General features: G+C 36.5%; 1 protein-coding gene and 1 pseudogene across 2 annotated transcripts in view; both read right to left on the reverse strand.

The window, feature by feature from the left end:
- Positions 1 to 25,438, reverse strand: part of Cdh18 (cadherin 18) — a 917,427-nt gene that overhangs the window by 508,794 nt on the left and 383,195 nt on the right. The gene's annotated exons all lie outside the window — the stretch shown is intronic.
- The window catches only part of LOC110310764 (large ribosomal subunit protein uL18-like), a 31,341-nt pseudogene continuing 30,297 nt past the window's right edge, over positions 24,395 to 25,438 (reverse strand).

The raw sequence follows: 25,438 nt of genomic DNA on the forward strand, positions 1-25,438 counted from the left end.
TGCATGTGAATGCTCCCATCCCCCACTCCACTAACCTCTAAACTCCCTGGGACCTCCAGTCTCTTAAGGGTTAGGTGCATCATCTCTGAATGAACACAGACCCGGAAGTCCTCTACCATATGTGTGTTGGGGGCCTCATATCAGCTGGTGTATGCTGCCTGGTTGGTGGTCAAGTGTTTGAAAGATCTTGGGGGTCCAGATTATGCTGCTGTGGCAGACCCCTAGTTGGTCTGTCCCCCTGAAGACTCCATATCCTCATTCATCCCAGAAGACCTGCTGCACTCAGAGCAGTTGGTAAGACACTCCCTCGCCCAATACCCTGAGTCCTTGAGATACTGCTGGGAGCCCTGGAGAGTTTTTGATACACAGAGTTAAGCTCCACTAGAGAAAACTGATTTTCCCATTATAGAAGGTATCTACTGCAGGGAGCTTCTTGGTTAGTCCTGGCTTCCTGTATTTATTTTCCATTTCCATTGCTGGGAATTTGTTTGATTTCAACCTGTGTTTATAGTTCTTGTATGCACTGCTACTTTTTCTGAATTCGTATACATTTCAGAACTGTGTCTATAATTTGCTGGAATTTTGGAATCACCCATCATCCTTGGCTTTTACAATCTTTCTGTGGCCTCCTATTCATAAACACCTAATTGTTGAACAGAAGATTGTGATAAAGACACCCCAATTAGGTTTGAGTGTTCAAAAGTCTCACTTTCTTCGAATTGTCCAATTGTGGGTCTTTGTTAATTGTTATCTACTGCAAGAAGACCCTTCTCTGATAAAATTTAACTGATTTTCTCACCTATGGTATATTTCTTTCATACCTTTCTTTGTCAGAGTATTCATAGCAATTGTCCCTTAGTACCTTATCTAGTCTTGGCCACTCCAGCTGTGCCAGAGATAGATTCCATGCCATGGAGTGAGTCTTAAATCTAATCAAAGATTGACTTGTTGTTCCTGAAATATTTATACAATTAGTATTCCACTATATCTTACAGAAAGGTTGCTTGCTTAGGCTACAGGTTATATATCTCTGTGATAGTAGTAATTATTTTTTCTCTTTCCTTAGAGTATGAGGTATCTTCTAGCACCATGAAAAAACAGTAAGTACAGGTGAAGCTCTATTTGGCCACTAGCTTCATTTTACCTCACTGATGACATAAATAATTGTGGATTAAGTAATGGGGCCTTGCCATTAGATCATGAAGAGTAACCAATAGCCCTGGCAATGTTTCAGGTAGGGAGAGGACATCTGAACATTTTAGCAAGCAACTTAAAAAATGCAAATCGGATGAGGAATTGTTTCCCTCTTGTACTGGCTATTTTTGTATCAACTTGACACAGCTGAGTTATCACAGAGAAAGGAGCTTCAGTTGAGGAAATGCCTCCATGAGATACAACTGTAAGGCATTTTCTCAATTAGTGATCAAGGGGGAAAGGCCCCTTGTGGGTGGGACCATCTCTGGGCTGGTAGTCTTGGTTGTATAAGAGAGCAGGCTGAGCAAGCCAGGGGAGGCAAGCCAGTAAAGAACATCCCTCCGTGGCCTCTGTATCAGCTCCTGCTCCCTGACCTGTCTGAGTTCCAGTCCTGACTTCCTTTGGTGATGAACAGCAGCATGGAAGTGTAAGCCGAATAAACCCTTTCCTCCCCAACTTGCTTCTTGGTCATGATGTTTGTGCAGGAATAGAAACCCTGACTAAGACAAATTGGTACCAGCAGAGTGGGGTATTCCTGTGACAACCTGACCATGTTTTGGGAAGGACTGTGGAAGGACTTTGGAACTTTGGGCTTGAAGATCCATTCGTTGTCAAGAGCTCTGTCAGATGTTGTGTAGGAGCTTGGAAGATAATGTTGAGAACAGTGCAGAAGATGGAGGTCTGGTTTGTGAAATTTCAGAGGGAAAATTAAAGACTCTTTTCAGGGCCGTTGCTGTTTTGATTGTGAAGATTTTGTAGTTCTGTTTAGCTGGGGCTGAAGAATAAGCTGTGATTAACAAGATACCAGAACTACTAAAGCAAAAACTTTGCATTACTGGGACTATTGATGCTGGTTAGCTGGAGCTAAGAAATTAGCGGTGATTAAGAAGAGACCAGCATCGTTGAGGTGATATCTTCTGGGAAGTGTTTTCTGAAAGCACAAAGAGGCTGTGTTCCAGAGATAGGCAAGGTTGTACTCCTTCTGCAGCGGGACTTGGTAATGTGTAAGGGTCACCCAGGTGGTACTGGTTTTGAAGGCATGAAGGGGTCATGCAGAGCAGCTGAGGCTAAGCACTGTGAGAGGCCATGGAAGGCCATTGGTGAAGGTGCAGCCTCAGTTGTAATTGAAGGCCCAGGACTGAAGGGGTCATGCAGTGTTTTGGAGATGCCAGTACTATGAGATGACCACCAAGAGCAGCAGCAGCAGTGGAGTACAGGCATCTGGAGCCCAGAGGACGACGTGTGTGCTACAAAGGGCATGGCTGGAGAAGTGACCCAAGCCCTTGGAGGAGCCCAGAAGATCGTGAGTTGGATCCCAGACGTTGGACAGTTGGAGATTGATTTTTGCTTTGATTGTGACTGTGCCCTGATATTTTCCCTCTTGAAGGAAGAAACTGTTTTAGTGGAGCCCACAGTTAAGAGACTTTTAATTGTAAAAAGACTTTGGATTTTAAAAGAGATGGATATTTTAAAGAGATTCAAATTTTAAGAATATGTAAAGACTGTGGGACTTTTAAAGTTATTTAGATCTTGGGGATGAATAAGAATGTAAGGGTTGAGGCTTACTAGTGATGTGTTTGTGTGTCAAGTTGACAAGGGGTCAATTGTACTGGCTATTTTTGTGTCAACTTGACACAGCTGAGTTATCACAGAGAAAGGAGCTTCAGTTGAGGAAATGCCTCCATGAGATACAACTGTAAGGCATTTTCTCAATTAGTGATCAAGGGGGAAAGGCCCCTTGTGGGTGGGACCATCTCTGGGCTGGTAGTCTTGGTTCTATAAGAGAGCAGGCTGAGCAAGCCAGGGGAGGCAAGCCAGTAAAGAACATCCCTCCATGGCCTCTGTATCAGCTCCTGCTCCCTGACCTGTCTGAGTTCCAGTCCTGACTTCCTTTGGTGATGAACAGCAGCATGGAAGTGTAAGCCGAATAAACCCTTTCCTCCCCAACTTGCTTTTTGGCCATGATGTTTGTGCAGGAATAGAAACCCTGACTAAGACACCTCTTATATGGTTATTCCACTTAATTTCCTTTCTTATATTTATATATTTTAGGAACTTTCTAGAGTAGTAAACTTCCATATGACTTTGCAAAAGGATGTTAGTGTTAGCTATCTTTCCGCATTGTCCTCCTTACAATTCATTTCCATCTCATCTCATTTAATCCTTGTATTTTAGTATCTTGATTATATACTATATTATATTTTTCTTCATTAGAATTCCTTCCTTTATATATTTCTATCTACTTAACATCTGTGATTATTTCTCTTGAAGTGTCCATAGACTTTAAAAAGTTAACACCCACATATGAGAGAAAACTAGAAATATTTTTCTTTGTATTTTGTGTTATTTCACTCTGAATGATTTTTATAGCTTCATCCATTTACTTGCAAAATTTATATTTAATTTCTTAACAGATGAATAATCTTTCACTGTGTAAATATACCACAGTTTTATTACTCATTTATCAGCTGATGGATATCTAGGCTTTTTTGAATCTGTCTATATTGATTAGAGCGACCATGAACACAGTTAATAATTATCATTCTAGTAAGATTTACTCTCATTTGGGCATATTCCCCAGATTGCAATTGCTGGATCTTGTCATAGTTCAGTTTTCAGGATTTTGACAAGATCTAATACTCCTTCATGATGAAAGTTCCACAGAAGCTAAAGGTATACGGATATGCCTCAATACAATAAAAGCAATTCACAGAAAGCCCACAGCATCCCATATGGAGAAAACTTAATACATTTTCACTAAATTTATAAATGTTCACAATCTCCATATCAAGTTAATGTAATACTTGAAATCTTAACTCAAGCAATTAGATGAGTAAAAGAAGTTAGAATTATACTAATAGGAAAGGAAGAGATCAAAGTATCTTTGTCTTTGATTTAGTCTTACACAGAATGACTCTGAAGACCACACTAAAATCATTCTACAACTGATAAAAGCATTCAGGAAAAGAATGCCTTTCAAAAGAGCCTCAAAATATCCTGGGATAATGATATCCAAACACATCAAAGTTTGCATAGTAAGAAGTGGATGCTCACAGTCATCTATTGGATGGAACACAGAGCCCCCAATGGAGGAGCTAGAGAAAGAACCTAAGGGCCGGGCAGTGGTGGCACACGTCTTTAATCCCAGCACTTGGGAGGCAGAGGCAGGAAGATTTCTGAATTCGAGGCCAGCCTGGTCTACAGAGTGAGATCCAGAACAGCAGGACTATACAGAAAAATCCTGTCTCAAAAAACAAACAAAACAAACAAACAAACAAAAAAAAACAAAAACAAAAAAAAGAAAGAAAAGAAAGAACCAAAGGAGCTTAAGGGGTCTGCGACCCTATAGGTGGAACAACAATATGAACTTACCAGTATACCCAGAGCTTGTGTCTCTAACTGCATATGTATCAGAAGATGGCCTAGTCAGCCATCAATGGGAAGAGAGGCCCCTTGGTCTTGCACACTTTATATGCCTTTGTATAGGGGAACGCCAGGGCCAAGAAGTGGGAGTGGGTGGGTAAGAGAGCAGGGAGGGGGGGAGGGGGTTGTCTTAGTCAGAGTTTCTATTCCTGGACAAAACATCATGACAAAGAAGGAAGTTGGGGAGGAAAGGGTTTATTCAGCTTACACTTCCATACTGCTGTTCATCACTAAAGGAAGTCAGGACTGGAACTCAAGCAAGTCAGGAACTGATGCAAAGGCCATGGAGGGATGTTATTTACTTGCTTTCTTAGCCTGCTCTCTTATACAACCCAAAACTGCCAGCCCAGAGATGGTCCCACCCACAAATGGCCCTTCCCCTTGATCACTAACTGAGAAAATGCCCTACAGCTGAATCTCATGGAGTCACTTCTCCAACTGAAGCTCCTTTCTCTGTGATAACTCCAGCCTGTGTCAAGTTGACACATAAAACCAGCCAATACAGGGGTATAGGGGAATTTCAGAATAGCATTTGAAATGTAAATGAAGGAAATATCTAATAAAAAATTGGGAAAAAAAGACACTGATGAAAGAAATGGAAGAAGACATCAGAAGATAGAAAGATAGAAAGATTTCTCATCACTAGCTAGCGATCACTAGGATTAATATTATAAAGAAATTTTAATCAGCAACATGCCTGCTCTGGTAAGAGCAAGTGCTCATCCAAACTACCTAGGTCTACGTGACCCAGCTGGAATGCATACCCACATACCTGCTGTACATCCTTAATACAAACAGTGAAGGTAAAGTTCATTTTTAGGAGGAAGCAGCTATGTTTTAGAGTAATTGCGAGGTACACAAACTGATGAATCAGAGAAAGATTCGACAGAATGAGTCAGAGATAGGATATGTCCAACTCTCAAAAAAGCAGACAATAAAGAGAGGTGACTAAGAGAGGAGTACTGAGAGAGGCGGGAGATGGAGAGGGAGAGAGAGAATAAGAAGGAGGAGGAGGCAGTTTTACCTGGAAAGCTTTATAGAGGCACGTTGCAGATGAAGACAAAAAATGAGAAGGAGCCAGAAGATTATAATAGAATGCAGGAGTTAACTTGAGGCCAAGCAGCGCAATTCAGTCAGAAGCCTAGAGAATCCAGCTTGAATTAGTCAGCTTGAAGAGTAGTATGGGACAGAACAGCAGAGTTGAAACATCCAATTAGAGTCAGCAAAAACTAGAAAGGGTCTATTTATTTAGCAGTAAGTCTCTAAGATGACAATTACATTGGGTACATATTGTAAAATTGACCATCCTAATAAAAATAATCTACAAATTCAATCTGATCTTCATCAAAATCCAATGGAATTTTTCACAAAAATAAGAAAAAAAAGAACTTACAAATTCATATGTAAACTTACAAATTCATATTATTTATATATATAATATATATATATATATTCATATATTCATGAGGGCATAAACAATTCAAAAGAATTGTAGGCGATATCATCCCACAATGAAGCTGAAATGTAGAGCCCTAGTAATAATCAGCATATATTGTATTGGCATTAAAAATAAAAGTTGGTCAAGATAATACAAGTGGTGACCCAGAACATTTCCACACATGTACAGGCATTTAATTTTTGACCAAATGTCAAACATACCCACTGGATTTAACATAGCATCTTCTACAAATGGCACTTTCAAACTGGATACTCATATTTGGTGTTGCTTTTTTAAAATCTCCATTTATAACTCATAATATGACAAATAGTTTATATTTGAATTATGTACATAGAGTTGGCTCAAAAATCTCACAATTATAAAACGGTATGTTTCCTTAGATGCTTTTAAATTAATAGTTTATGTATTTTTCAAAATTTTTTGAACTGTCAGCTTATTTAAACACCTTTTCATTCCTGACTTTTTTCTAAAACATAGCATTGATTTATGTGAATTTCATGGGCTAATACTTCATGAATCACTTACTCAATTGTACCAGAATAAATGGTATTTTCAATATGCCACACTAGTAAAATAAAATCAAAAGTGTCTATGCTTCATAATTTATGGGGATTTTTCTTTCTTTTTTTTTTTTTTTAGAAACAATTACATGAACACTTTATTTAAATTTTTAGCTGCAAAGGAAAGTATTCAACTTGATCCATGTGGATTACCTGAGAAATCTGATGTAGACATTCACTGGACGTGCATTAATTTACTGTGTTGACCTGTCCAAATAATACACAATTATAGGTATCATAAATAATCAAAATTCTGATGTACTTTCACAAGCATTCTTGTCTGAGCCCTAGCGTATTGGCAAATGCCAAATTGTGCTTGTCAGTAATCAAACTCAGATATTTTGAACACGCAGTCACTTCAAACAACAAACACAGTGGCGGGGATTTTAATGTTAACCAAGATACTTTTCTAATAACTAAATTCCATTGATTCGATTCATTGTTTAAATACCTGTTTTGGGGACATATTGCAAACCAAAATAATAAATCTATAATTCCAACTCACTTGAATTCAATAACCTAATATCATGAGTTATAAATATACCACCACTAATAAGCTGGATGTCCATTAGGAAACAGTGAAGAAATGTTGACTGAATATTAGTCTTTTTAATAATCATACAGGATGGTCATCATTGATAATACTTTTGTAAAATGTTGTGCTCAAATTCTAAGATGCAGAATCATGGTTAAAAACTTCAATAAATAACAAATGCATTACGTTATTTTGTAAGTTCTTAGAAAATATACAGTATTTCTAAACCAAGCAAAAGACCAGAAGCTATTCACATTTATAACCTTCATATATATTTCCAACTTAAATACCTCTTCAGTGTGTTCTGTGGAAATATAACTGCTTGTCAGCATAGGGAGCTTTGTGTGAAATCTCAGCAGCCACTGCACAGGTGGTAGTGACAAATACTCCCAGGGCTGTGGAATTGAAATTCTCATACTTGAACATTACTGATTTAATATACAATGCCACATAAAAGCTTGATGACATAGCTTATTATTTCTTGTACATGCAGAAGAGCAAAAAAAAAAAAAATGAATTGCCTTTATCAGGAAAAACTGGCAAATAAAACATCTAGCCACATCTATTTGTCCTGAATCTTGCCTCTTGCTGTTAATCTACAGCTGTTGTAAGGAAGGTGTTTACAGCCTATGAATTGCTCCGGATGACAAGAAATGATTTCATCCACCATGGCAAAGGAATACTTATTACAGTGCTTTACGTGTCTGTTATTTCATATGTACTCTGGCAGATTTTTCTTGAGTGAGATTTTTTTTTACATTGTGTATCAGTTCGCTTGATTTTTCTGATAACTAAAACTTTCCACAGCTAACTGACACCTTTGATTCTTCTCATCACTGAAGGCAAAGAACACGTGACATGATATGAATTAATTAATTTCTACTCCTCAGTCTTTCAGGAACTCCTACAGGGATGGTGACACTGAATACACAGACATGGAATAGAACTGAAGTGTTTCTTATTAAAAAAATATATATGTGTGTGTTCAGATTATAATAAATATACGTTGGTGCAACTATTCTTATAATTATTTTTAAAATTTACTTTTGTCCTTGTTACTAATTTCTCTAAAGCTTTGAAATTAGAATGACCACCTTAACTTGGGGGCATATTTTGTTATCCTATGTAAATCTACATTTTTTCATTATGTTCCTGTCCATACTCCTGTGTCTTTTTGCAGCTCCTTGAACCACACTTGCCATTGGCACAGGTAACTTGTCTAGCTTTAGTTATTCTGTTGTTCACTTATTTTTCTAATTCATTGTTTTCATCAGGGTACTGGGGAAAATTATGATCTTGCTTTTACATTATAAGTTGATTTTCCTTTTGTATTGAACTAATTGTACATTGAATTTAAGATTATTTGACATATTTTCTTATTCATTAAAAACACCACCTATATTACATTTTGAGACATGTAACTTTTATGAAATGAGAAAAAGATAATCTGCTAAAAATTGAAAGCAAAGGCCATAATAAAATTGTAATTAATTTACTTATAAAATTAAAAAGTTGTTTTTACATAATTTCTTTAAAATAAACATGATTGTTAAAATAATTTGGACAGCAGTTTATACTTTTAGTAGACTAAAAATTATAAAATCTGAGGAATTAAGTAAAATGCTATAGAATTTCCATGAAACTTAAAAATAGGATATTAAATTGTCAACAAATAATTTGTTTATTTCACAAGGTGTAATTTGGTAACAACAAAGGATTTTGTTTGTGTTTTTGTTTTTCTATTGTTGTTACTGTTTGTTTGCTTTTTTTGAGACATGGTATTTCTGTGTAGCTTTGGCTGTCTTGGAATTTGCTCTGTAGATCAGATTAGCCTTCAACATTGAGAGTCTACTGCCCCTGCCTCCTGAGTGCCTGGCTTTAAGATCAGTGCTACCACTGATTGTCTATCAACAAGGGAATTAAAAGAGTCAAACTTAAGATAGACACATTTATCAATACTTTCAAGTGAATACATATATTTTATCATATGCATATGCAATGATTTCTTCCAGAAAACAAAAGCAACAAAGAAAGTTCAGAGTCCATTCTGTATACTTAAGAGTGACTGGAAAGGCCACAGTGGAACACAAGATGTAACTTCTCTTGCTGATGTCTGCCCCACCTCCACTGCCTCTCTCTTGGCCACTATGGACTGCATTCTTTGACATATTACTTGATACTGATCTAAACAGCAGAGAAAATATTACCCTTCAAAACTGTTCAGTTGCCTTATTAAAATAACCATGGCATGTGTGCAACTTCAAATGTAATTATCTTCCTTTTTGAAAAGCAGAATTCTTCTCCCCCATAATTGCACTCCTTGTTATTAGTTTCAAGTGGGACAAACTCAAATCAAATCTCTATGCTCAACTGAGTTACTCTTGGGACTTCCTTTTTTTCTCTCTCTCTCACTCTCTATTTTTATTTTTTTTTATTTTTTAAATTTTTTGTTGTTGTTCTTTCTTCGAGACAGGGCTTCTCTGTGTAGCCCTGGCTGTCCTCGAACTCACTTTGTAGACCAGGCTGGCCTAGAATTCAAAAATCCGCCTGCCTCTGCCTCCCAAGTGCTGGGATTAAAGGTGTGTGCCACCATGCCTGGCTACTCTTGGGACTTCTTATTGAGGAATTTGAGAAGCAAAGTCTCCATAAAAGAGCAGAAAATATTCCGTTGTGGTACTTAAATTTTATCTAACATGAAGTGTTCCTTTTTTAAAGGCAAATCATATACAGTGACCAAGAACTGGTGACACCATCTTCACATTTTATTAGAAAACAACAAAAAGTAATGAATATAAGCTGAACAACAAAATTTCAGATGCTCAATAAAAGGGTTTTTGTTTTCCAACTCCCAAGGATCTCAGAGCTTAATTCTGACATTCTCAGTAATAAATGTGTCTTTCAAATAACAAACTATACCTATATTGGCAATGGAAAATGACCATAACATATTTTTATGTTTTTGTAGTAATACATTCAGGGTTTTTTTGTTAGTTACTTCTATTTTGAAGTGTTCATTGAAATGTCAGAAGCAAAATAAATAAATACATAACAACTGAGAGCTCTCTGCTATTTACCTAATATCTCACTGATTACTAACTTTTAGGCAATCTGCATTCTGACCTATAAGTATTTGAAGTTTTGATGCTTTACACATGTAGGAAGTAAACTTAAGAGGCTTAATTAACAATAGTAAAAAAATTGTGCTGAGATATTTTGAGAAGCTAAAGTTATACCCACTGTATATCCAGATATATGACCTCAGCATACACCCAAATGAGAATGGGTAATGGGTGAGGAAATCCTTAGGAACAGAGAAGGAAGGAGAAGGGATAAATGGCACTGATGATTAACACACACATTTAATATGTTTTTAATATATTAATACATAAAATTAATATATTATGTAGTAATATTATATGTATTAAATGAAGTGATGACACTCAGTTACAGGATCCATAGATTGTGTAGCAAAAGCAGGAGTAACAATTATGAGAATTCTCATATCAAGACATTGGTCAGGGTAACCCCAGTGATTCCCAAAAGAGTGTAGGATACTGTTACCATTGGTTGCCTCTCATAGGTTGAAGCTAAATTCCTTTTGCTAAAGAGACCATAAATTTCAGATCCAGGACTCCAAAGTTTGAGCTTGTTCTAACAGTCAGCCTCTTTTGTGGGTTCCAGCTTGTATAGTACCAGGAAATCAATGAATTTGATAGAGAGAAACAATCAATAATCATACCCAGGTGTGAGGTCTATAAATCGCAATACATGCCAGTTTAATAGGAATTTCCTAATTATATCATAGCAGCATGCTTATCTTGGCATTATCTGCTTTCTAACTCAATGGTTCTCAACTTTTCTAATTCCGCAGCCCTTTAATATATTTTCTTATGCTGTGGTGAAGCCCCAACCATAAAATTTTACTCCTACTCTTAGATGTAATTCTCATTGTTATGAATTTTAATGACTATTATATGTAGTATCTACTCTGTGAAAGGGTTATTTAAACCACTAAGGGGATGTGAACCAATGGTTTAGAGCTATTGGTCTAACTGGACATAAGTCCCACTTAACAAGGGAAAAATCTTTCCTGTGCTATAAAACCAACCACTATCTGGAATTACTGAAGTCATGGATTTTAGAGGAGAGCCTACTTTCAACACTGCTCTAGTTAGCATTGATGTCACCTGCACTATAAAACTTGTATCTACAGATAAACACAGCTCATAACCCTCACCAAAGAACCATCTCTCAGCATCTCAGATAAACAACAGGGAACTGTCCAAAATGACAAAGGTAGAGCTATTAACTGATCCTCTTGTTCAACAGACAAATCTATAACACCTAAAGCTTAGTGGACATCCTAAAAGATGGAGGAGGACGATTTTAAGAACTGGAAAACTAAGAAGTCTTGTGAGTGTTTTTTTCCTCAATAAATGACAGGCAAGATACATCTTGATAATTCAACAACACGGCTGTTAAAGAACGCTCAAGTAGGGCTGGTGAGATGGCTCAGTGGGTAAGAGTACCCGACTGCTCTTCCAAAGGTCCGGAGTTCAAATCCCAGCAACCACATGGTGGCTCACAACCATCCGTAAGGAGATGTGACTCCCTCTTCTAGAGTGTCTGAAGACAGCTACAGTGTACTTACATATAATCAATAAATAAATATAAAAAAAAAGAATGCTCAAGTAATGACTGCATGTTACCATGGAAGGAGGAAATCTCAGTGCCTCCCAAATGCAAATTTCTATAGGTCACTAATGCAGGAGTGGGGAGGGGTGGGCAAAAAGTGGTCAGGGAAAGAAATAAAAATATAATGCTATAATTTTATTGTAAGTATGAAAACAAAATAGTAAGGGTAGAGATGGCAAGATGAATAAAGAAAATTGCCACTAAGTCTGATTATCCTGGTAACTCATGTAGTAGTGGAGAAATGACTCCAACACCTTGTCTCCCGACCTCTGCTATTTGCTGCCCACACACACCCCAAATAAGTAAGTAAACAAACAAATAAACAAATAAAAACTAAAGTATAAATGGCTAGCAGTATAATAAAATAAAAATGTTTAATAAAAGTATGGAATCTTTAATTTAATCCATGAAGTATAATACATTAATAACACACACAGTCTCCACTCACATTCCAACTAGTTTATCATTTCTCTCCTTACCTGGGTTGGTAGCTACTGCGAGAATTTTATCTACTTATTTTGAATTTCAAACTAATCATGAATTTCTCTGTAATATAAATAACTACTCAAGCCATTTGTTCACTATAATTATGTGAAAGTTCTCTAGTGGTTGGCGGCTAATTAATTTCAGCCCAACTATAAATTTAAGGAAAGGTTGCTCATTATTAATGAATATTGTGCACTTCATTACCCTATATGTGAATATATGTTCATATATATACTTTTGCATCATTTATTTGATCTCAAGGAAACTCCATGTTAGATACCATTCTGGCATGGCTTTTTACCATTTTTGTAAGTTTACAGTTAGTTATGACTCTTTACTAGGACCCAACCATCCATAAATATATTGTTAGTTTTAACCATGAATACATTTTCACTGTAAAACATAGAAATTTTGTTTATTCCCTTTGGTTTATCTGGTTCATTTGTATTATCACATTGACTTCTGCACTGCACAAAGTCTCAGGAAAGTTTATACTTCATTTAATTATAAATTTTTAATAAGACAAACCCCCAAATTAAAACATTTCTAATATTGGGTTTATGATTCTCATTGCCATTAAATGCTGCTTTTAGAGTCATTAATTTTCCCTAAAGATTTAGTCTTACACTATGAATTATATAAATAGGAGTGCAGGTATTAGGTGAAAGGTGATTTAAAGACTCTATTGGGTAAGGCAAAGATAAAAGGCAAACTCCACACACACATACACACAAACACTCGTTTGTGAGTAGGTGCAAGCAAACACATATATGTATATACACATGTATGTATGTATGTAGTAAAACACATGACTTCTATGAAAAATAACTAATGCTTTAGGACATTGATGTTCAACAAAGGAAACTAAGAACACAGTGGAAAAAAGGCCTCATATATAGTAGTCTTATCCATGATTCATTTTTCCCCAGTGGCTAACTTGAAGGAGAACCTGAAAAATTCTTGATATCTTCATTTTCTAAGAATTGACACTTGGTCATTGATTATATTATTTACATATACTTAATATGTTAATACCTAACCAAAAAAAAAAAAAACCAAACAAACAAACAGGAAACAAGTATTAACATATTTCATGCAACAATTTTGAAAGGTGATATTGTTCTGTAGAAACTACTGTGGCATCCATGTCAAGTTGAAGAACATCAAATCGTTTTTTAAATCACTAAAGTTTTGATGGAGCACATAATTAAAACAGTCAAAATATTCAGGCGCAAATGAATTATTTTTTGTCATTTTAATAACCCATTAGGAATACTAGTTCATTGATTTGATTGATATCTTTGTGATTAATCACAGTAATGAGAAAATAAATCCAAATTCACAAAAATAATTTCATCAACCTGATTAACTCAGTTTTCAAATGTCTATTGATGCTCACTTAAGCTCAAATCTCCCAACTTCATGCACATAACAAAATGCTGTGAATTAGCAGAGAAGGGATGCTTTCTTCATCTAGTCAGACTATGGTTTCATGACTGTAAAATTCCTTGACTGTAGGAATTATGCAAACAATCATCTTGACATTATTCCAATTGAACAACAGAAAAGCTTTTATTCTGATATACATGAAGCCAGCTGTGACTGCTGAAGACACAGGAAACAGTTGTCAAGGTGTGATCTTCAGCTAATTAAAACTAAAGGAGATTGGGCAGTAGAGATGACACCAAATGTTTGATAGGATGTGTCTAAAGGTTCTATGAACAAATATAGCAAAGGGAGTCTAGTGAATGGCAGGGGAACACTTGATTAGCCTACAGGAGACCATAGCTTTCACATTTAGTATCAAAAGCTACTGATCAAGCAAAACGTACAGTAAGTTAAAATAATTAATCCTTTCTGAGAAAATATGAAAGAGTGCAAATACTAAACTGGAATCTGAGTATTATATTTTGTTTGCTTTCAATAACACTGCCATAAGAGTCAATATTGAAGAAGAGATTGAATTGACAATGTGGGGCAGGAAACAGTTACATCCCAACAGAAAGCATTCTTCCACCATCTCTTTAGCAGGTAATGGTGTTTTCCAATAGAAATCTCACCTGCTATCTCATGCTTTCTCTCTGTTCTAAACTTTCAGGTAAATTTAATGAATGTATTCAAACTGAGAGTTGTAGGAAATGAAGATAAGATAAAATCATTTGAGGTGAAGTTAGTACATCTGAAGTGCAACTCTAATAGGAAATTAACATACAAATCATTATCTCACATATCAGAATATAGCAGAAGAGACTGGGCTTTTAGGAAAGAAAATGAGGGTTGGAAAACAGCTGAGTCAGCACAGAGCTGCAGTTCTGGCTTGAGACAGTGAGTTTAATCTACATAACCCTTTGATACTCTGTTATGTTTGCAGACAGGAACCTAGCATAACTGTTCCCTGAGAGGCTCCATCCAGCAGCCATGGAAAGTGGAGACTCACACCTAAACATTAGATGGTGCTTGGGTGTCTTGCAGAAGAGTTGGAAGACAAATTGAGAAACCTGAAGAGGACAGACACTCCACAGGAAGACACACAGAGTCAACTAACCTGTAGGAGATCCCAGAGACTGAATAAACAACCAAAGAGCATGGGCTGGACTCATTATGTCCTTGTTTTCCACATGAATTGAAACATGGTTTCTTGCTGATTGCATACTCCAGTTAATTTGCCAAGAAGCTCCTAGGAATTTTCTTGTTTCCATGTCCCATCTCACTGAAAAGTGCTGGTATTATAGGTACTTGTATGTTTTTACATTCAATATCTAAACCAGTTGGGACTCCAAAATAAGGTCATCATAATTGGATATACCCAATGGCTATTGCCACCACCCTCAGATTTCTGATTTAATGATTTTAGACAATAATAATGATTTCCACTTGGGCACCATAGTATGAATCACAGAGAGAGAGAGGAGAGAGAGAGAGAGACAGAGAGAGAGAGAGAGAGAGAGAGAGAGAGAGAGAGAGAGAGAGAGAGAGAGAAGAGAGAAAGACAGAGAGACAGAGAGAGAGAGTTTTAAAACAAATTTATATATCTAATAGCCAAGCACTTTTAACTAATAATAAAAACACAATTAATGTCACCCTGTTCCTGATATCTTTGCAAATAACTTGGAAAATCTGAGATATTCAAATGGATTTTATGAGTCACGCCCAGATGCCAGCCTTTTTGAAATTGCTCCCTTCCAGAGACTAACTTTTAAAAACCACATACTTCTTTTACAAACATGGAGGCATCACATCATAGTGTCATTGGCTCGTGACTATCATCTATTTTCTAGGAATGTTTAGATGTATTTCTTCCTATTATAATTTAAAGAGTTGTCACATCCTCACTTGAAGGTCCATACATTGCTGATAGTATAAGTGAATTCCTAGATAATAACATCTTTGTTCATAAAATTGTTACTTCTAATGAAAAGACAACACCTAATCTAAAAAATCCAGCTTAAAATTCTCTTATTATTCTATATTCGTTGACTTCAACCAGTGTTATATTCCATCTAAGCTTGAAATATGAATTTCCATATCAGGAAGCAAACACAATATATACTCATGGGGAATGTTATAAACAGAACTTGATTCTGAACACATTGTTTTAAGAAAAGAAGATGCTCAGCTGTGTATGGTGACATACATGTTCTCCAACCTAAGCCCCCTTGAGTTGAAGTCAAGAGTATGAGTAGTTCAAGGCCACCCTCAGCTACAGAAATGCAACAACAACAACAACAAATTCTCCACAACCTAAACCACAATGTCAACAAAAGATCAGGCAATGATATGGGGCTCACTCCAAGAATCTGTTTCTGGAATCCTACTGTCCAATTACAGGAGAAGTTACCTCTGTAATGTCCTTTTGAGATTAAAGATGCTCATAAAGACAGCTACATTGAAGGTCTCAGAGGAGGGAACTGCAGAAATCCTTTAACAGAAGATTCAAGAATCACGCCTATGAAACTCTCCAAAAGAGAAGCTTAACTTCAATGTTAGTAACAATTGAATTGGAGTTACCAAGAATACAAAGATCTGAGCAATCTCAAGAAAAGGCACTGGCATGTCTGAGCGGTGTGTATAATGCACTCAGCAAATCAGCCACTGCTATCCAAGTAAATATCCCATAAAAATTCTATCCTGGAATTCATTTCTAATTCTTCACAACAGTTTTGGGGGAGAGCTGAAGCTACACAGATTCAAAGTATTTGTTGTCATTATTGTCTTAATACTTCAGTGAAGTCACATTGCCCTGAAAGTAATTTAATAAATTAGTCTCCAATGACTGGATTTTAATTTCATTTAGTGTTTGCTTTGAATGCACTGTTCTGTGAAATTTTGATGGAGAGCTTAGCATGCTTTTCATGCAGAACTATGAGGCAAGAGGTGTTAGGGATGGTTTAGGTGTGTGTTTTACAGATGATATATCTGGATATTATATTTATGTTAGCATAAAGATGACAGAAGTTGAGTCATTATTTACAGTGATTATATTTTTAGTATTTCCACATTGCTGAATCAAGTAAAACGATGTACACATACACATAAAAATTTAGTCAGTAATTGTAGAACTCAGAAAAAATCTAGAGTTAGTGAAAACTGTTGAAGTTTCAATTTTTTTAGGTTAAAAATTCTTCTAAGGGACATGACAGAGAGAGATGTATGACAGATGCTCAGGACTTTATCAGAGGACTTCAGTCTAGTTACAGCAACCACATGGTGGGGCAGTAGGATAGTTGGCAAGACTAAGGAGGTAGGAGGGCTCCAAGTGATCTTAACCCCTGATATTCTCCAGTACCTACACACACACACACACACAGGCACTCGCGCCAAGGAGAATGTAAAGAAAACAGTAAGAGAGCAGACATGGCCACCAGACTACTCCTGTTCATAACCTTTAACAAACCTTTGATGTAGGTTTCCTGAATGCAGAATACAATATATAGTGCACTGTTGTCGTGTTAATTCCAAAATATTTTTTTTTTTGGCCAGAATATGCTGTTTTTTGTTTCTCTGAAAAGCTGTTGTTACTCACTTATCATTGGTCTTCTTTTGTTTCTAAGCAGAATGAAATTGTGCAGCATATCTTGCTATGTATGCAAATAACAAAAACAACAACAACGATAATAGATTTAAAAATGCATTTCAATTATGTTTTGCTTTAATGGCATTTCTCCTGAGGACTATTCATATCATCTTTAGAAACTCAGCTCTTCCAGAGTGAGTAAGTGACTGTTTCCTTCCAATCTAATATGTGTGGCAATAGTCTAGCAATATGACTTCTAGTTGGCGTAAATAATGTGCTCCATTTTGAATTTATGGGAATGTTTATATTCACACACAAGTCATAAAACAAGAAGTTTACTGCACTCTTCAGCAAACCCATTATGCTGGTTGTTTATGTCAACGTACCAGTTTTCAAATGCATTGTGTGGCAACACACCCAGCTTATAATGCCGTGGAAGGAACAGACATGTTAATACATGCTCTGAGTATTACCAGACAATTTAAAAGATACTAAGTCAGACACTGAGGTGCTCATTGATAGTTATTAAGAAAACTACCTAAAGACTGCCATATCCAGGGATCCATCCCATAATCAGCTTCCAAACGCTGACACCATTGCATACACTAGCAAGATTTTGCTGAAAGGACCCAGATATAGCTATCTCTTGTGAGACAATGCCGGGGCCTAGCAAACACAGAAGTGGATGCTCACAGTCAGCTATTGGATGGATCACAGGACCCCAATGGAGGAGCTAGAGAAAGTACCCAAGGAGCTAAAGGGAACTGCAACCCCATGGGTGGATTATTATTATGAACTAACCAGTACCCCAGAGCTCTTGACTCTAGCTGCATTTGTATCAAAAGATGGCCTAGTCGGCCATCACTGGAAAGAGAGGCCCATTGGACTTGCCAACTTTATATGCCCCAGTACAGGGGAATGCCAGGGCCAAGGGGTGGGGATGGGTGGGTGGGGGACTGGGGGGGGGAGTGTATTGGGGACTTTTTGGATAGCATTGGAAATGTAAACGAGGAAAATACCTAATAAAAAAATATTAAAAAAAAAAGAAAGAAAACTACGGATACTTCAAGACAATTTGGCTCTGTATCTGCAACATTCCAGTTCTCTATGATCAAAAAGTTACGACCAGATTTATGGACTACTATGACTATTTATTCCTGGGAAATACAGCTCACAGAGCCACTTGCAAATGTACAATGTAGTTCTACTCATTTATTTTGAAAACTAAAGAAGACTTATTATTATTGATTAATGAATTCCATTTCAGCAAGGGAATGTTTGATTTTTCTTGTTTAAATAAATGTTAGGAAAATACAGAATAAGCAGAGAAATTGCATATATAATGCTTTAAGCTAGTTTTTATAACTCCCTGGAATTAGCAAAATTCTATTATGTGAATCAAGTTTTGTGTATATGATATTTCAGAATTTTTTAAAGAGAAGTCAACCCAAGACCAGCAATCATTTCCAAAATCAAGTCTTCCAAAATGCTGAGCCATCTACAGAGGAATATATATATATATATATGTCTTTGTGTGTGTGTGTGAGTTTGTGTGTCTGTGTGTGTGTGTGTGTCTGTGTGTGTGTGTGTAGCTTTGAAGCATTAGCAGCATGCTTTGCCAGGCTCCCTCTGAATCTGGTGGCTATTTCTTTTGGCTTTTAGACAAGCTTCTTTTGGCACAAAATTTTGAGTATTTTGCTACTTTAAATTGTATGTTTTAAAGATTCCTGAAGAAACTTGTTGTCATTGAGACAGTTTGGATACTACTACTTGGCAGATGTAGTCAAAGCTGGTTCATATTTATGATGGCAGTCTCCTAAGATTGTCTTGCCTACCAATGTCAACCAATTTACATAACTATACTCAATTATAACTTCACAGTGGCAACATTTCCTAATCCAGGTTGGATATAGAGCTGTACACAAAAGTGTAGTCTCTAAAAGGGAATTGGATAAGGAGGTCTCTCTTTTCTTGCATGGTTATGCCTTCACCCGTGATCAAGGTGTAATTTGAATGAAAAGATCTCAAAGCTGTTTTTAAAGATTGCAGTTCCTTATAAATATTCCCCACCAAGAGAGTAAAAGGTCTTAAGCTCCTCCTTTCATATTGTAGTCTAACACTCATTCAGCCACATTGTCTCTTCTATCTATATTCATTAATATTCATAATTCTCAATACAAAACAGGGAATCAATCAACAAAAACTGTCTGCTTCAGTTTTATCATTAATGATGAAACAAGGATAGCAGCTACATAAGACTAGACGTCAATCTTTATCTTCCCGGAGAGCAGAAGTATGACCTAGTAAATTTCTGTCCAATCAGGATTATTCAGTCTGTGCTATTGTACTACATAAACTCAAAAAGAAACAGGACAACAAATTAGCTTCCCTTCTTATTTAAAATATCTCTTGCAATTATAGGGGGAGAAACTAAGAGAAACTCCAAAGCCCTCAAGAAAAGAAGGGGACATTGGGACAATAGAAGACTGCAAAAGAGAAGTGGCATTCCTCTGAATTTGTTTATTTTAACATCTCAGGCTTGTTTAAGAGCCTAAAAATGGCCCTTAAATTCACAGTGACTGGGAATGCATACAGCTAACCCCACAGAGCTATTTCCTTTAAAAGAAAAAATAGGATGGTTTTCCTCTATAGCTGGCACATCATTTTGAAGTATCTATTTTTCTGAAATGATTATTGATGTTGGGGTGTCTTGACTTTTAAAACTCAGAAATGTCACATGAACCCTGACTCAAATAATAGAGGTGTTTTTTCTGATTCCAAGAAATTATATTAAAATAGTCAGTTATAATAATTGGCTTTAGGTATATCATTCCAGTTGACTTTATTATGGATAAAATATAGACATAATTAGATCAATGATTCATGTATCACAGTTACACAGCTAGGATTGTAGATCACTCAATTTTAATGTTTTGTGCTGTATACCTTAATTCCTGTATTCATAACATCATATCTTGTCTCTTACAATTAACTTTGAGCATTCTCAACAAATTTTAAATGGCTCAGTATGACACATATGCACAATGCAGTATTTAAACTGATAATTGACCCACTATTGACTACTCCTTGAAAAGAATACCTTGCATATAGATTTGAAAATAATTGCTTTGGGCTTTTGGTACAAAGTAGCTAAATGAAATGCCTAACCACTCATTGAAATAAGTAAGTCGAATGTTGGAGTGACTTCCGAAATTAACAAACACAAAGTGACATATTAGCATTTAAAATGGATCTTAAATGACAGCGGAATACTGCAGAATAGATATTATAAAGATGGTCACTCCCATGACTGTGGATATCAGAGTTATCCACATATTTATACTTTTAAAATTATGCAGAAGTACAAATATCCATTTCATTAAAATAGGCAATACAAACCACCTTTTGGGAACATATGAATGCTTTTAATACTGTAATTTTCCATTGACAATTTGATGAGTTCTTATAATTTCATTTGTACGTTCTACCCCTAAAAACTCTACAGGCAAAGCCAGTATGAATTTGGGATTTAGGAGCCATTCCATCTGTATAGCCTTAAAATATTATTTCATTTAACTCACTATGTAAATCCTCTAATTTGGAGTAAATGAAAAATATGCAACATTGTCTAATTATTTACATCAGTGAAACAGTTCTGTGATTTTGATCTTTATCTACTTATTATGTTTGTTTACATCCATATATACATGGGAGCTAAGATAGGAGGAATTGCTCATGGGAGCCAGCCTAAAGCTCAATTTCTACTGGACTGTCTTATTTATGATTTGTGGTCAGAGTGAAGTTGGCACCTGTTTGTAGGCTTCCTTTAACCTCATTAAATAGAAGTGCCAATCACAGGGAGATTTATGACCTCAAAGGATGAGGAGGAGAGAAAATGTAGGATCTGTAGGCTACTAAAGATGCTTTAATGACCTCTAGAAAGGAATTTTAAATCTTCTATAATTCACATATGAAGACTAAGTGATTCCATCCAGACTCACAACAAGCTCTGATAAACAGAACAACCTAGTTTTGGAATCTCAGCTCTAGCTCAGTGTAGTAAAACCTTCCATGTTAATAGCAATTTGGTTTGAGCACAGCAGGAAAACTCTTGCTTGAAGTGTTCTTAAAATTACTGATTTTAATTTTTATTACTTTCTGAATACTTTTCTGCATGCATGTGTGGCCATGGGCAGGCATAATTAGTTAAGAGTCTAGAATAAGGCAACCCATTGCTTTGAACTGGAGTTTTAGGTGAGTATGACCCATAATGTGGATGCTGGGAAATAAATCTGGGTCCTCTGAAAAAATCGGAAAAGGCAATTAATTACTGAGCCATCTCTCCCGTCTCTACCACAGATTTTATAAAAAATTTCAGAGATTTCATTTTGTCACTAGAATATATGAAAGTAATAAGGTATTATTTATTTAAACAGTACTTGACTTTTACTGTTTTTGTGTAAGGCAGAATGTGTTGTTTTGTTTGTTTGTTTGTTTGTTTGTTTGTGTTGAGAAAGGTTTTACTATGTTCCTGATCCTGTCCTGGGAGTCATTACCTTATTCTCTCAGTCCCTGTAGAAGTCGAATTACAAATGTAAGAATTCTAATACGTCTTGTTCCTTGTCCCTCTGTGAAAAAGTAAGCAGTATACTGAGAAATGGGGAGGGAGAGAGGGAGAAGGGAGGAAGCAATAGGATCAAAATACATTTTATAAATGTGAGAAGATAGGTTGGAAATCACTATATTGTACAAATAACAGATGCAAATATGAAAAACTTCCTTTGGAGGGCAAAGTACCTTGCTAAACATCAAGAAGAAGCCTGTGTTCCTACACCCATGTGAATCCTTGTCATTTTCAGCCACATTGCTTGGGAAGCACAATAGGTAGGACCCTGTAGCTGCCTAGCTATATTATTTAGCTCCATGTTCAAAAAGAGAGAAACTGTCTTAAAAAAAGGCAAAGTGACAAGAAAAATTACAAATGTCAACCTAATGCTTCCACAATAATGAGCACACATATTTGCAGGTATACTTGCAAATGTAAATAAACTGCTATGAGCATGCATAGCCAACACACACAGACACACACACAGAGACACACACACACACAGAGACACACACACACAGACACACACACACACACACACACAAATGCTCTGTCTTTCTCTGTGTCTCTGCTCCTCTCTCCCTCTCTCTCGTTCTATCTCTAATTCTCTCTTGCTGTCTCTTTCTAAGTCAAAAAGTAAAACAGAAAGTATAGAAGCAAAAATAAAAGCAGTCTGTTGTCAGATATTCAGAATGTTATTCATTCATGAATAAATACTTAATTCTATACAAATGTTATTAACAGAGGTCATTTATATATGCTATGTTATGTAATTCATACATTTGTTCTTGCATGTCTAGATTAACTACAGGATTTCCATTTTGAGTGAGTAGATATAGTTTTCAATTCATTATATATTTTTTTTTCAGAAAATTGATATTGCTTCTATTGTGTTGATCTAATCAGAAACTAGAAAAAGGAAATTATGATACAAGTTTTCATAAGTATGTTTTTGAATTTTGAGATTATGATAAATTACCACACAAAAACTAATACAAATGCCATGAGATAAAACACTAAATTATTATAATTTAATTTGAAATAAAATATTATCAATGATCATTAGATAAATTAATTACTAAAATATTTTGCAAAAGAAATGAGAAAGACTAAGCTATAAACTCCAACACATTAAGCATCACGAATAAAGACAGAACTGTCATACAGACATTATAGGCAATTTAACGCTTTTTCAGCTACAAGCACAAATATTTCATCTTCCATTGGATTTTCACAAACATCTCAAATTTGATTTTTGTTTCACACTCACTTTCTAAAAGAGATACACATTTTTTATTAGATATTTTCTTCATTTATATTTAAATGCTATCCCAAAAGTCCACTATACCCTCCCCTTGCCCTGCACCTGTACCCACTCACTCCCACTTCTTGACCCTGGCTTTCCCCTGTTCTGGGGCATATAAAGTTTGCTAGACCAAGGGACCTCTCTTCCCAATGATGGCCAATTAGGCCATCTTCTGCTATATATGCAGCTAGAGACATGAGTTAATACCTCTCCTGGGCATATACCCAGAAGGTGTTCCAACTGGTAATAAGGACACATGCTCCACTATGTTCATAGCAGCCCTATGTATAATAGCCAGAAGCTGGAAAGAACCCAGATGTCCCTCAACAGAGAAATGGATACAGAAAATGCGCTACATTTATATAATGGAGTACTACTCAGCTATTAAAAACAATGAATTTATTAAATTCTTAGACAAATTGATGTATCTGGAGGGCATCATCCTGCATGAGGTAACCCAATCACAAAAGAAGTCACTTCATATGCACTCACTGATAAGTGGATATTAGCCCAGAAACCTAGAATACCCAAGATACAACTTCCAAAACACAAGAAAATCAAGAAGAGGGAAGACCAATGTGTGGATACTTCATTCCTCCTTAGAATAGGGAACAAAATATCCATGGAAGGAGTTGCAGAGACAAAGTTTGGAGCTAAGACTAAAGAATGGGCCATCCAGAGACTGCCCCACCTGGGGGTCCTTCCCATAATCAGCCACCAAATGCAGACACTATTACACAAGCCAGCAAGATTTTGCTGAAAGGACCCTGATATAGCTGTCTCCTCTGAAGCTTTGCCAGTGCCTGGCAAATACAGAAGTGGGTGCTCACAGTCATCTATAGGATGGAACACAGGGCCCCCAATGTAGAAGCTAAAGAAAGTACCAAAGAGCTGAAGGGGTCTGCAACCCTATAGGTGGAACAATATGAACTAATCAGTACCCCCAGAGATACACATTTTTAAGAGAGCTCTGTAATATTTGCATATGGCAATGTACCGCAGAGGTAGCAAGGGTTTACAACATATAATATAAATTTATTTTGTCATTATCAACATTTCTTTTTGTTCTTGATCAATGTTTATTTTCTTTATGAAAAAAAATCATAGAAAATTGCTTTAGATTTCAGCAGCCAGTTCCTGAGCTCTGAGAAAGCTTGGCTTCTTTTGAGCAACCTGGTGTTTCTTCTGGGCAAGATGTTTGGGGTCTATTCCACCTCTTCTTCACTTCTCTCTTAGGTTTCTTCTCATAGACTGGATTCTCTTGGATAACAGCATGAGCTTTCTTATACATTTCCTCCATCATGTCTGGAGTTATTGTTCGTGATGTACCAAGAGAACAGTTTCTTATATGTAACTTCATCTTCCTCCATTAGGTAGCGCATGTAGTCTACCTTGTCCTGACCCACGATGTGCTTACAATGTACCTCTGCATTGAACTCCTTGCTTTCAGAGTCATAATCAGGGAACCGTTTGGCACTACAAGGGATAGACAACCCTCCATCCATGCCGCAGACCCTTTTTGGTCCCTGTCTGCGCAGAATGGATCTCTAGTTGCAGGTGGACAAGGAGTTGGCAAATGAATGACACATAGAAGCAAGACACGAGATTATGTAAAATCTGAATGTAAATTTTCAACTTCATATTTGGAAGTTCATGGGCATGAGCATCATACTTTTTATACAGAAGAGTGACAAGAAACCAGGTGAGATACATCCGCTGAGTTACAGTGACACAATACAAAAGGAATGTATACATCAAAAGAAGGCGGGGGGGGGGGGGGGGGGGGGGACAGGCCCCTGCCAATAAGAAGGAAGCCAGATGTAATGCTAGTTTATTGTTAAGCTCACCAGCAGGGGTTTTAGTAAATGCCTTATTATGTTGTTTCTTTTAGGCCTAGTGAAGGAACTTGTCTCAGGGGGATTCCCTAACTCTTTCATGGTAAACCCACCTATTAGCTGGGCCATTGTGAATTCCCTTGTCTGGGTAAGACTGGCTATTGTTCCAAGTAAACACTCTGCAGACCAGCCCCAAGATATTCTGGCTCCTTTCTTTGTAATGCCTAATTAGTTTCAAGGTCTCTACTAGAAGTAAATTTGAATGTTACTGAATAGGTAACATTCTTACTGAATTCCTACTGAATTCCAAGTTTGTTGGCTTCAA

This window comes from Mus caroli, unplaced genomic scaffold, assembly GCF_978045245.1.
Source record: "Mus caroli unplaced genomic scaffold, Mus_caroli_1 scaffold_16, whole genome shotgun sequence".
NCBI lineage: Eukaryota > Metazoa > Chordata > Mammalia > Rodentia > Muridae > Mus > Mus caroli.